Source organism: Chenopodium album, chromosome 13, assembly GCF_948465745.1.
Source record: "Chenopodium album chromosome 13, dcCheAlbu1.1, whole genome shotgun sequence".
Classification (NCBI taxonomy): Eukaryota; Viridiplantae; Streptophyta; class Magnoliopsida; order Caryophyllales; family Amaranthaceae; genus Chenopodium; species Chenopodium album.
This window is the reverse complement of record NC_137846.1, coordinates 48,451,474-48,466,157: the sequence shown is the minus strand read 5'-3', so window position 1 is coordinate 48,466,157 and position 14,684 is coordinate 48,451,474.

Genomic DNA, 14,684 nt, shown 5'->3' with positions numbered 1-14,684 from the left:
AAGGCAACAAAGTGTAGTTTACACACTATCAGTAGCAACTAGCAAGATAAAATGAATGCAAACCAGGAGAAGTAAAACATGTATATTAAGTACTAATTATATTTACACTAAAAACTAGCATGAGTCCAATTTTAACACAATAAAAAGAAGGGATGGTCATTCTTAATTCTACCAAATGAAATTTATAGTATAACATAAGACATTCCTATGAACAGCGACAACTTCAGGCCTGACCCTTCTTTATTGTGTGGTGATCTAGATAAACAAGTTTAATATCATCCCAATGCCACTACAGAGGTTTTCAACGCATGCGGTGTAGGAGGGTCAAACCGTCATGTGTATGTAGCCCAACTTTCTAGCTTAGGCAGACAACTTAACAGCTTAAATGAAAATTAGAAGCAAACTGAAAGATATGTACCACCTTACCATTATATAGGCATTACGATTCACTCACTTGATGGTCCACTCAACGCACTTTAAGCAACAATTGGAAGAATTATGGACTATCTTCCCAAACCAATTATCTGGCGTAGTATAGGAAACCTTCAGCTTGCGTCGAATTGCCTCTAGTATAAAGCGGATTGACTCCACAAAAGATAGAACCAAAGAGCCAACAGCAACAGAACCCATCATTGAGGCAAAAACAGGTAAAAATGGGATTCTCGGCTGCAAAATGCATACAACAGTGAGTCCAAAATAAGTTTATTACAGAAATTTTAGGCTATCAGGAGAGGGAATATCCCATGATGCAATGCAGACAATTTTATATTTTTAATGTAATCCAGTCAGAACTGATTTTTTCTATGCGGTTCATCTAATATAACACACATTGTACTTTGTACCAAAGAAGAATGGCCAAATTTAACTTATGAATTGAGCATCCCCCCACCCCCTCCCTCTTTCCAATGTGTATTGGAACACCACAAGGGGCTTCCAAATTTAACTTTAAAAAAAAAAAAAAAAAAAAAAAAAAAAGGTTAAAATAACTGAACAAGGGTAGTATAATTAAATATTTAAATAGGACATAAAATTGTATGTAGGAAAGAACACAATGACTAATAATTTTCATAGGACATTCATATGTTCAAAGAATCACAAAACCACAGGTCCATAGCATATGCCTAAAAGAATTTAGCAATCAATTTCTTACCACGAGCCCAATAATAAGAAGCAACGGAACCGCAATGACAGTGGATGAACATGCAATAAAGAAATGCGTTGCCCAGTAACCACCAAACCAGTGAAAGAGGATGGAATTCCTATGTGAGGGGTATAATGAATGCTATAACCACAACAGCGCTCACAGCTGACCCGGCTTGAACCAAGGTTATAAGCACAACAGTTGGATTCGCAGTTATTCTGATGAACCTCGCCAGAACTGAATATATGCAAAGCAGCAGATACCCATATCATGTAAAAGATGCCGAGTATGGCATATGGTATGACCGGAAAGGTCATTAGAAATCGAACTTCCCTTATAACCTTTGCAGCAACCTGGAACCAATTTAAACATGTCAATATGTCATCAGATAGAAGTGCAATTACAGGCATCACCTACAGTTTCAGGTTGGCTTAAAACAAAAAAACGTATATAAACTACCCATCATTTGATCTTTATGCTAAATTTTGCTTAAGTAGGCCACCTCCAGCGGAGTAATGTTTGGCAATAATAGAAGCAATGCATGCATATTGAAAGTTCCTACTCAGGTTACAACTTGAGTATATATGTAAATACTTACTGTTATGATATATTGTAAATTTGTAACTATAGTTCCCTCAAACTTGATGAATATGTTTGATAATGTAGCACATCTTTCGATTTTGGAAGCTTCCTTCACAGTGAAATCTAATCCCCACCCACCCGAGATATAGCAAACAGAATAAGGTGCATAATCATTAACATATTCCCTGAGGAATATCATGCGTAATTTCTTTTCAAAGTAGAGCAAATAATGACAAAGGCAAATGGTGCATCCTCCCTATCTTAGGCAACCAGAAGTTTGTAAGCCATCTAACAAAGCGTGACAAGTCTTTATGCACACAAGAAGCTCTCTAGTATAGTATCAATGTATCATTAATAAATTTTTGCAATTTGCACGTTAGAAAGACCATAATATATTCCTCTCAGTCAACTTTTAAAACTCATTTCCCTTGATATCCGGAGTATTATTCAATATTCATATAATTCATCTAATTTCCCTTCACCAAAAAAATAAAATAAAAACAAATCTAATTTCCAATTGTCACTTTGAAAATAGGAAACAAAATAAAATGAACAATTCTCAATTCTGTTTCAAATAATACATATTCCTGAAAAACAGGGGAAGTTATTTGGAAGGTTTTTTTTTTTAAGAACAAATTATATTTTTCACATAATTGACGAAATATAATCTATACTCAAATAATTATTTTCATCACTTTAATAAATTTTAAAAAAAAAATCGTAAAGATGGAAAATAGAAAAATAGAAAATCTCTTTAACAAAATCAGTGAGGATTTTGTTTGGGGTTGTTAAATATCGCCCTCGAATATCTAACTAACGCCCGCAAAATAAAATAAAATTACGTATTTATCCTTATAATAACGATTATAAAAATAATTAATTTTACATCAATTTCACACTTTTACTGTACACAAAACTTTTTACCGTTCTCTCCAGTGGTCAACGGCCACTAACGCTCATCGAACAACCACCCCAACCACCGTGAGTTTCAAAATCAAACAAAATTTTTAAATTTTGCAAAATCAAATTTGTTAGATCTAACGACGAAATACCAGACACAACCTTAGACGCTCGCCAAAGGCTCGTCAAACCGTACGGAATCGATACGTCGCGATAATTTTTTTAAAAAATTCGAAACCGAAGAAACGCCTAGAATTTTCGAATACCCTAAGCTGAAACGCCTAGTTTTTTCGAATTATCCTAGGCTATTCGAAAAAACTAGGCGTTTCAGCCTAGGGTCGTTTCACCTCAAATGCCCAGATTTTTCATACAACCACACAGTTGTTCGCATGAACTAGGCGTTTGAGCCTAGGACGTGCGAAAATTCTAGGCGTTTGCCGCGAATTCAGAAAATAAAAAAAAAACATTTTCTCCGCCAGCGACCGCTTGTCCTTAATTACTCGTCATTACCGCGGCTTTGTAGATCGTGAAACCGGAGGTAAGGAGTTGGTGGTTAAAAGAGGAGGAGGAGGAGGTGGTGGTGATGGTGGTGGTTAGTATGAAGAGGTGGTAGTGGTAGGTAGTATGAAGAGGGGGTAATTTTTTTTTATTAAAAAAGGGTAAATTTGTAATTTTAGTTTATTTTGCGGGCGTTAGTTAGATATATGAGGGCGACGTTTAGCTTTCCACTTCCAAAAGGATAAAATCAAATATTTTTTTTATAACATACCAATTATCAATTTGATCGATTACGGTTTTTTTTTTCTTTAACGTTATTTTTTTTGTTTTTTTTTACAATTGATCAATTATCCTATAATTAAGGGGTTATACTCGTGAATTCAAATTCAAATTCAATATCAACTCAAAAATTTCTTGTTTATACTGGTGAATTTAAATTCAAATATTAAATCTTTAAATCTCCAACCTAAATCTATACGCCTATACATTTGGCAATATATATAGGGTTGGGATCCGGTGAGAACCACCCTTTATGTGAGAACCCACACCTTATGTGAGGACAAATCTCAGCCGCTAGATTAGATGAAATCCAACCGATGAGATTATAAGCCTACCTAACAAACTAACCTTCAGCCTCTACTTTATCTCTCTCCTCTATTCTGTCTGCAAATCAAAGCTCATCAATGGTGATTTACTTATCAATGGCGATTCACCGAGTATGCTCTTCTTTCGGCAAATTTCAACGGTTTCTTTCTGCAAATTTCAACGGTTTCTTTTTGCAAATTTCAACGGTCGCAATTTCATCCATCATTGAGGTTTGTTCGTACTTTTAATTTTGAATTTCATGTTAATCTGAATGTTCAAAATATTTTGATTTTACATCTCTGAAAATTTTGGAATTGCAGGTTAATTTTCGAATTGAATTACATGTTAATTTTCGAATTACATTAATCGAATTGAATGTTTAATTGCATCAATTATTTGATTGAATTGAATCAATTATTTAGGTTTGATTAATTTGATAGAGATTTTAATAATATCAGATTAAATTTGATAGTGATTGTAATGACGTCATATTAAACTTATGATAAAAAATGTTCTGAAATTTCCAATTGAATGCTCTTATTACGTTGTTAGTAGGTTTTTATTTTCAATTGAATGCTGTTATTATGTTCTTATTTTCAATCAAATTTAAAATGAGCAAATAAATTAAAATGAGCAAATAAATTAAAATGAGCAAACCTAAATATGTATAATAGAACATTTAAAATGAGGTAACTACAATTAAAATGAGCAAATACTAATGACATTCATAAGTAATTCAAGGATCTATAAGTACTCAGTGTTTCGGGTAAAAACACTCAGTATACAGAATTGTGTATGTATGTGTGTGTGTGTGTGTGTGTGAGTGTGTGTGAGTGTGAGTGAGTGTAATAGTGTGTCTGTGTGTGAGTGTGAGTGTGAGTGTGAGTGAGTGTAAGAGTTTATGTATGTGGGCATTGAATTGCATGTTCATTTGACAAATGAGCAAACCTATCCCCCCTACCCCTTCCTCTTTCTGTTTGCAATTCTGATTTCAGAAACTGATTTCAGTTCTAATTATAGATTATGAAATTATTGTGTGTGTGTGTGTGTATGTGTGTGTGTGTGTTTGTGTGTGTGTGTGTGTAAGTGTGTATCTATGTCTGTGTGTGTGTAAGTTTGTTTAAGAATCTGATTTCAGTTCTAATTATTGAGAGTGTATGTGTGTGTGTGTGTGTTTAAGGAGGTGTATATTCAAAAATGATGAGCAACAACGAACAAGTTGAGAGTCAATCAAGTACCATCACAAATGTGCCAACTACTCCTACAATAGTAGTTTCTCCTAAAGTAGCACCTTTGATCACTCCTGGAGGAACAAAAGAATGGCATCCAATATGCCCCAAAGAGTTGAAACCAGCTATAGGGATGAAGTTTAATAATCTTGAAGAGGGCCTTGAATTTTATAAAGGCTATGCATTTGCTTCCGGTTTCAATACAAGGAAGTCTACAACTAAAAGACAAAGAAGAAGCAAAGAATTGAAATATCAGTATATCTTGTGCAATAAGGAAGGATACAAAGAGAAAAGAAAGACTACTGTAGAAAAAGATTTAAATAACAAGGAAGGGGAAAACAATGAAGAAAAAACTTCAATCAAAAGGAAAAGACTCGTTACTCGTGTTGGGTGCAAGGCACATATTGTCCTAAAGCATTGTGATGATAACACATTCATAGTGACACAATTTCATGAGGGACATATTCATGCACTTTATACACTTAGCTGCAATCTATTCCAAAAAGAAGGAAGGAAAATGAACATTTTACACAAAAAAATAATTGTGAATAATTCTAAGGTAACACTTTCAAATTCTCTTATGTTTCATGAATTTTATGTATGTTCTAATAAAAGTTGTTTGCTCATTTGACAAATGAGCAAATAATTTTTTGCTCATTTGCCAAATGAGCATTGAATTGTTTCATGAATTCTCTTATGTTTCATGAATTCTCTGTATGTTCTAATAAAAGCTGTTTGCTCATTTGACAAATGGGCAAATAATTTTTTTCTCATTTGACAAATGAGCATTGAATTGTTTGCTCATTTTAAAAATGAGCATTGAATTATTTGCTCACGTGACAAACTGTTTTGTTCTTTAAATAGGTGAATATTGGTCCCGTTACAACTTTTCGAATGATGAAGGAAATTGTTGGAGGATATGAAAACATTGGTGCATCTAAGGAAGATTTCAAAAATTTTCATAGAGATTTAAAAGCATACATTCAAGGAAGCGATGCTCAAATGTTCGTGGATAACTTTACCAACAAAAATCTAATGTGGAGCGCTTTTTTCTTTGATTTTGAGATGGATGAAGATTATTGCCTTTGTAGAGCATTGTGGGCAGACCCCCTTTGTAAAAAGAGTTATGCTCTATTTGGTGATATGGTATCCTTTGATACCACATACCAAACCAATAGGTAATTCATTTATGTGTTATTACTAGCTATGGCTTAAATTAATGACTTTGTTTTAAATAAAATTAGTTTAATTGCTCATTACTTCTATGTGAAAATTGAATATCCCCATAAGTCTAATATTCTTTGATAAGAGTATGTATATGGGCATTGAATTGCATGTTCATTTGACAATTGAGCATTGAATTATTTGCTCATTTGACAAATGAGCATTGAATTGTTTGCTCATTTCACAAATGAGCATTGAGTTATTTGCTCATATGACAAATGAGCATTCAATTATTTGCACATTTGACAAAAGAGCAAAGAATTATTTGCTTATTTCACAAATAAGCATTGAGTTATTTGCTCATTTGACAAATGAGCAATTGATTATTTGATAATTTTTCAAATGAGTATTAAATTATTTGCTCATTTAAACTTTATTTTGTATGTGTAAACAGGTACAACATGGTGTTTACTCCATTTACAGGGGTTGACCATCATAAGAATTGCATTAATTTTGCTGCTGGTTTCATAGCAAAGGAAGATATCGTGTCATTTGAATGGCTGTTCAGATCATTCCTCAAGGCAATGGGTGGGAATGAACCTAATTGTATGATCACATATTAGGATCCAGCAATGAAAATTGCTGTTAGAAGTGTGTTTAAGAAGACTGAACATCGGTTCTGTATGTGGCACATAATGAAAAATTTACCAGATAAGGTGGAGAAATCAATCATGCAAGAAGAAACTGGTTTCCTAAAAAAATTATGTGCTTGCGTTTGGCACCTTGAAATTGAACCCGCTGAGTTTGAAGAAAGGTGGAACAAGGTGATGATTGAATACCACTTGGAACAACATGAGTGGTTAGGCTATATGTATAAGATAAAAGACAAGTGGATTCCGGCCTATTTCAGAGATGTGTTCCTTAGAGGAATAATGCGTACAACATCAAGATCCGAAAGTGAAAACAACTTTTTCTGCTCCTTTATCAATCCTCATGTGTCACTTGTTGAGTTTTACTTGAGATATGAAGCTGCAATTGATGCCCAGAGACACACTCAAGGTCAGAATGATAATGATTCAAAGCACAAATATCCCGAGTGCAAAACACCACTAGGGATAGAAAAGCATGCCTCACATTTATATACTAACTCTGTCTTTTATGAATTTCAATACGAGGTTGAAATTGCTTGTTTTTCTTGTGGTGTTGATGAATTGAAGAAAGAAAATGAATTGGAAGTTGCAACAGCAAGTGAAGGAAATCGGACTAGAACATTTGATGTTGTGTTTAATCCAACTAACTATGACACCACATGTTCTTGCAAGCTATTTTATAGGCAAGGAATTCCATGTAGACATATGATTTGGGTTTGGAAAGCAAAAAGGTTTGAAACCATTCCTGAGCAGTATATGCTACACAGGTGGACTACTATGGCATTAAAGAAACCAATTTTTGACTTGGGGGGAAACCTGTTGGAGCAATGTGCTAATATAATAGACAAGAAAAAATTGTTAAATGATTTATGGTCAAAGATACACACTTGTGTAAGTTTGGCAGAAGTCAAAGATGAAGATATTCAAGACCTTGTGATAAATCTTCAAGGAATAAGAAAGGATTTGGAAGCAAAGAGGATTGCAAGAAATAATGAATCAACAGTTGGAAGTGCAAAAAACAAAGAGCAAGACATTGAGCTATTGATTGGAGCTAGTGTGCCAACTGAAATAATTGTCAAACCTCCAAAAGTTTCAAAGAATAAAGGGACTGGAGTTCATGTATCAAATGAAGAGACTTCAAAAAAGAAAGCGACTGAGATTGATGTGTCAAATGTTGAAACAAGAGGTAGAAGTGCAAAAAGGCTTAAGGGAGAAAAAGAAAAGGCTGTAGAACAAAACCAAAAAAGGAAGAGATTATGTAGAGGTTGTGGTGAATTGAGTCATCATGATATTAGAAATTGTCCAAAAAAAGTGTAATGGTACTTTTATATACATATAAGATTTTGTTGAATTTTTATATTTAATAATATATTATTAATTTTGTACTAATCATAGTTTAATGCTTTGCAAATATTGTTGAATTGAAAATAGAACATATTCAAATGAGTGACTAAATATTTGTTCATTTCTCAAATGAGCAATAATTCCTTGCTCATTTATCAAATGAGCAAATAGTTAACTACTCATTTTGTCAAATGAGCAAATAATTATTTGCTCATTTGGCAAGTGAGCAAATTAGCTATTATATGAACTTGGAACAATTGCACTCCTATTTCATCTCCCAGTCCAAAATCAGCTCTCCTCAGGTCAAATGAGCAAACATATCTTTTCTCAATCATCAAATGAGCAAGTAATTCCTTGCTCATTTAGCAAATAATCAAAAGGGTAAATGCTCATTTCTTAAATGAGCAAAAATAGTTGCTCATTTGTGAAATGAGCAAACATTTCTTTACTCATTTATCAAATGAGCAAGAATTCATTGATCTATCATTTAATGAGCAAGCATCTGTTTGCTCATTTAACAAATGAACGAATATTTCAAATGAACACTAGCTGTATATAACAAGGTATGTGAAGTAAAAACAAATAAAAGATTAAGTTTTAATTCAAATATAATCATCACTATAATAAAAAAGGGTAGGCTTCTGTTGGTAAAATCTGTTTATAAATCAGTTTTACATCATTCAAAGACTACTTAAAAGTAGATAAAATCTTAATTTACCCAATTCCCTAAACCAAAAAAGACAAATCATCACTACTAACTATTTAATTCCCTAACATTCAGTTTTCTTCAGTCTTTTGCTCTTTCTTCCTTGAACTTTTTCTTCTTCAGGCTCTTCTTTTTCAGCATTTTCTTCTTTGTCAGCAATAGAAACTTTACTTTGCTTTTTCTTCTTCGAGGAATTTCTTTAACAGATTGAATAGTGTTCACTTCACTTGTAATTATTCCCAGGGTGTACTTTTCACGAAGTTTAGCCAAGATTATCAGCTGCAAAACAAATAACATAATCAAACCCTATACAATTAAGGAGATTTCAATAACATAAGCAAACATTTATTTCAATTAACATTTATAAGACAGTAACTGAAAGGATTAAGGGCTCAAACTAATTTCAATTAACCCACAACAATGAGCAATAGTGTATTTTTTTAGGCTTGCATTTTGAAAGTTCAGCAATGAAAAGGATAATTTCCTGTTTGCTTTGTATCGTTTATCATGCTTTATTGCAGGCCAAGCTAACCATTGGTAATATCCAGGAATTCTTATGTTTTCTCTACACAACAAATGGGCTCAGAGCAATTTGGTTTATGATCTAAGATGGAATAAATGCTCACTGCAAATGCTTTCTCTTGACCTTGCAGGTCAAACAGAAACTTAATGAGTCGGAGTATAAAGACTTTGTCGGTTATTTGAAGGCACCGAAGTCAAAAACTATGAAAATAGGTTCTGTTTGCAATCTATTGCAAAACTGTTTTCTGGGCAAGAAAAACTTCTCCAGAAACTACAGTGCAAAGGAGTTCAAGTTTTTCTACAAAAGTGCATGCCCAAACCATTAATGTCACTAACAAACAATACCCTCGAGCAATAAAGCATCAAGTTTTCCATAATTAAGATGTAAATCATCATTCACTGATGAGCCAAACCATATACAGTAGCAGAAATATGAACCCGTTAAGTATTTAAAATCAATCAAGTTGCGTAACTGCGTAAGGTCCAACAACCTAATCACAAATTTCCTCAGTGACCAGTAAAAGTAACACCACAAGTTGCAGTTGTAACTTGTAAGGCAATGGCCTAAGGTATTGATAGATTAATGGACCATAGACCTCAAAATTAAAGTAAACATTTGATAGGAATCCTTGCTCATTTATGAAATGAACAAGTAAATCCTTGCTCATTTGTCAAATGAGCAAACATTTCTTTGCTCATTTGATAAATGAGCAAGTAATTTCTTGCTCATTTTGCAAATAATCAAAAAGTTAATTGCTCATTTCTTAAATGAGCAAAGAATTAGTTTCTCATTTGTGAAATGAGCAAACATTTCTTTGTTCATTTATGAAATGAACAAGTAAGCAAATAGACCAAAACATCTTATTATTAATGAGACTAATCTGAAAGACTTACATTATTTTTCTTCAAAACAGGATCCCACTTTGCACAACCCATGTATGTTTCCATGAGTCTCATCACTGCAACTCCACAATGCAAATGATTTTTATCCGAAGACTTCCATGAACCATTAATCACAGAAATTTCCATCCGCTTGATATCATTTGCCAAAATAGAACTCCGTACATTTCCTTCACATTGAATAAAGTTTGAAAAAGCAGTTCTCTGAAAATAAAAACATCAAATAAGCAAACATAATAAAATCTGATCATTCAAGTAAAAGAAACAAACATAATGTGAATAGATATTAACTTTTAAGCCATACCAAATGTTTAAAAGCTGTTTATGATCTCCAGCATCTTCGTTATAATCAAAAAGCTCGATATTACCATTCAGTGTGGTAGTGTTAAAACATACCAAATAGTAATGATCTTCTTCATAAACTGGGAAGAAAAAAAGCTGAATATACTTGTGTGGTACAACTGATTTCATGTACAAATTCTCAGCAACCTCAAAAAACATCTTATTCCGATGGGCAACAGAATCTATCTCATAGTGAATAAGACAGTCCTACATGTTAAAGAAAAAAAAAATTAATTACAATAAAAAACAAAATAATTCAATAAAACAAAATAAATGAAAGAATTTGAACTTACGGTAGCACTAAGGTCAAAAAAGAAACGAGCAGGAGAATTTGGATCTCTAAACTGCTCATTATAATTCAGAATGCTACACCAAGCATTAATGATCTCTGTATCAACTTTATTTTTATTATAAAGCTTCTCAAGATGTAATCTCAAAATTTCAAGACCATTCTCTCCATTAAATACTAGTTCACTGCATAAAAAGAATAAAGAAAGTTAGTATGACTAAAACAAATGGAAGTTAATGTACAAGATAATAAATTCTATAGATAAAAAAAATACTTACAAACGATTTTTATCATCAGCAAACATTGCTCTCAAGACGCTCATCTGAACCGGTGATAATGGATTGTAAATTATCATAATGCGGGACTTAAAAGGTGATCTAAGAAGCACTGATGGCTGAGGTTTGCGTTTCTTTGGAATAGAACTCTTCTTTTCAGTATCACCTTTTCTCTTATGCACAATTACAGCTTCTTGAGCATCAGAAATGAGATCTTGAGGATTAGCATTCAGAGCATCACCGACAGTTTGAGAAGCATCAGCAACAGAAGCACCAACTTGTGCACTGACAGAAGCAACTACAGGTTCAGTAGGCGCATTGCTAGGGGGAGAATCAGTTTCTTGAGAAAAGACTCCTAAACTGAATGTAGGAGTTCCGGATCCTTTGGCAAGTGAACGTCCTGAAGCAAATTTGAAACTTGAATCTCCAAGTTTTTTGAACACATTTTTAGCAGCCCTATCTGAACATCCAACATCAGGAATACAACTTGCTATCTGAACACTTTCAGAAGAAATCTTAGTAACATCAATGGGTTCCGATTCATTTGGATGAACAACCATTGCATTGATTGAAGATTCAGCATGCTTTTTGTTGCTTGAAATCTCAGAAAACCTATCCCAAGCTTCAATTACTGCCGGATCTTGCCAATACTCTTCATCTTGGCTAAATGAAAGAGTATTATCTTCAGTCAAAGTTTTGGAGCTCATCTTATGCTCATCACAAATGCCCGTGGCATCTTCCTTCAACTTTTGTATCTTCTCGTTGTTTGGAAAATACTTGATGGCAGCTTCATGTTTTTGACTGAAATCCATGTATGCCAAGACCAGGTTTGTAGATGCTGTTGCAAGCTCCATAAGGTATTTCTGTAAAAAAAAAATACATAAATAAGATAAATATAAATGAGAAGAGTAAATATGAAATGAGCAAAGTGGATATGAAATGAGCAAAGTGGATATGGAATGAGCAAAGTCATATAAAAATGAGCAAATTGAACTTTATATGAGCATTGAAGTTTTTGCTCATTTGACAAATGAGCAAAAAATTAAGAACTATAATGCTCCTGCTCACAAGAAATATTCACATATTTATCATAAATGAGTTTCACAAGATTGCAGTAACCAAAGACCAACATTTACATAAAATACTTTTTCTATATTCATGAGATGCATATGAGTAATGCAAAAGCACACATATGACCACTTGCCTCTATGCATCATACCGAGAAGAACTCTACAAACTACAATGCCAAGTCACCCCATTCCTCTTCCCAAAACTTGAAACTAAGATCTGCTCAACATACTACAACTCCACTTCAATTAGTGAGTCCTGCAAACTGATGAGAAGAAACACATTACCCTCGTCAAAGCTCCCTTTACGATAATGTGTTCCCACAAAAACTAACTGCTTCACACTATATGCACATAAACTAGTATATTGTGTTCCTTAGGCCGTTAAGAAAGTCAGATGGGGTTCAGAGTGTTAACACAGCCATATAACCTATATGTGTTGAAATTAGGTCAAACATAATCAATAGAGAAAGCAGAGGTTAAAAAAAAAAAAAAAACCAAACAAGCAAAACAGAGAAAGCAGGATGACCTTGACAGACTACTAGGCTGACAGCACCAAGAAATAGGAAAACGGGTAGAAGTTGCCTAATGACCATGCACTAAGATCTAAGAAGACAATAAAGCTAATACAAAATAACTAGAAGCAATAGTACTAGAGCAGAAAAAAGTATTAATCCTTCCACTTCTTCATTTTTTTTCTCACTTGCTTCTTTCTGTTGTTGATGGTAATTTCAAGAATATAATATGTTCCCTTTTTATTAGATCTGGCTTCTTTTTTTCTTCAAAATTTAATTTTTCAATTATTTTTTTTTATTCTCAGGCTTTATGTGCTCTTCACATTCCACGGCCGGTTCTAGAGCAAAAAATTAATTGCTCATTTCACAAATGAGCAAAAAATTGATTCAGATTATGATTGAAGAATGACAAATAAACAAGAATAATTGTGTGTGTTTGTGTGTGTGTTTAAGGGGTGGAGGAGGGGGGGAGTGCAGAATTAGAAGGGATCAATACTCTTGTTCAAACAATGTCTAAAAATGAACAAAGAATTAATATTGATTTCCAGAAAACTCATATAAATACCTTCTTTGGATCTTGTTCACTTTCTTCATTTTTTGTACGAATTGGATCAGATTGTTCCTAAAATCAAACAAAAACAAAACAAAAAGAAAAAGAAAAAGAAAGTTAGAACAAGTTGAAAGAAAATATCCTAACAAATATAAACCAAGCTTACTTATAACACATAACCAATTGCATAATTTGCTCATCTGTCAAATGAGCAAAAAATTATTTGCTCATTTCAAAAATGAGGAAGTAATTGCTTGCTCATTAGACAAATGAGCAAAAATTAGTTGGTCATTTCCAAAAAGAACAAAGAATATTACAGTATATATGATTACCTTATTGGCAACTACTTGAGTTTCCACTTCAGAAGGAATGAATTTTTCCTAAATAAAAAACAAAAAAGTTAAAAATGTAGGATAAAAAGGAAAAGAATAAAACAGAAAATTATAGTTAAACACCATTTTAGGCTGTGTCATGCTAGAAGAACCAGCATCAAGCTTTTTAGCACGAATATTTCCAAGCCTCCCTTTAAAGAGTTCCAATTTCTCACATGTTGACAACATAGCTGTTGTCCACCCTTTCAAGATTGGAATTTCACGTGCAGCTTGAACTTCCTCAAGTACAAATTGATCAACATATAATAACTACAAACAAGTAAGAAAAGAAAAATTAGTAAATTAAAAATCAACAAATAAGTAAGAAATACTACATTAAAAATAAACAAAAATTATAGTAATACCATAAGAAACAATAAAGACCCAGGAAAAGAACGAGTTGGACGTTCTTCCCAGAAAAGCTTGCCCTTCACGAGAGAATCAAGGATATACTTTGACCAATTCAAGTCCTTGATTTTATCAACATCTGAAAGAAATGTAAGAATATCAGAATTAATATTCATGTTTTGTTTCCCTGACAAAAAAATGAGCAAAACAAAAGAGAAATGAGCAAATAGAAATTTAAATGAGCAAAATAAAATAGAAATGAGCAAAATAAATTGAAAATGAGCAAATTGAAAGTAAAATGAGCATAATAAAAATAAGAAGACTACCATCCATTAGTGTAGACACACAAAGAACTACAAAGTTCCGTTTGAACATAGCACCAGCTGACTTATGCTCCTTCAAAAACTCTTTAAGCTCCCCTATTTTGATAGAGAGTGAGTTGCTTTGGAATTGCTTTTTCCATTGCTGAATGACTTTTTTTATTTCTGGAAAAATTATTTTTATCAATCTCTATGCCCTCTATTGGCAACCCAAGAACTTCATGCACATGGTCTTTAGTAATACGAAAAGGATCAGAATCAGGAATATTTAATGAGCACGTCTTAGCATCAAAGTGCTGCACCAACCATAAACCCAATCGCAAAGGCAGTTGGGTCACCTTCAAAAACTCCATCGACCCAAATCCTATATCTCTAACTGCTTTCAA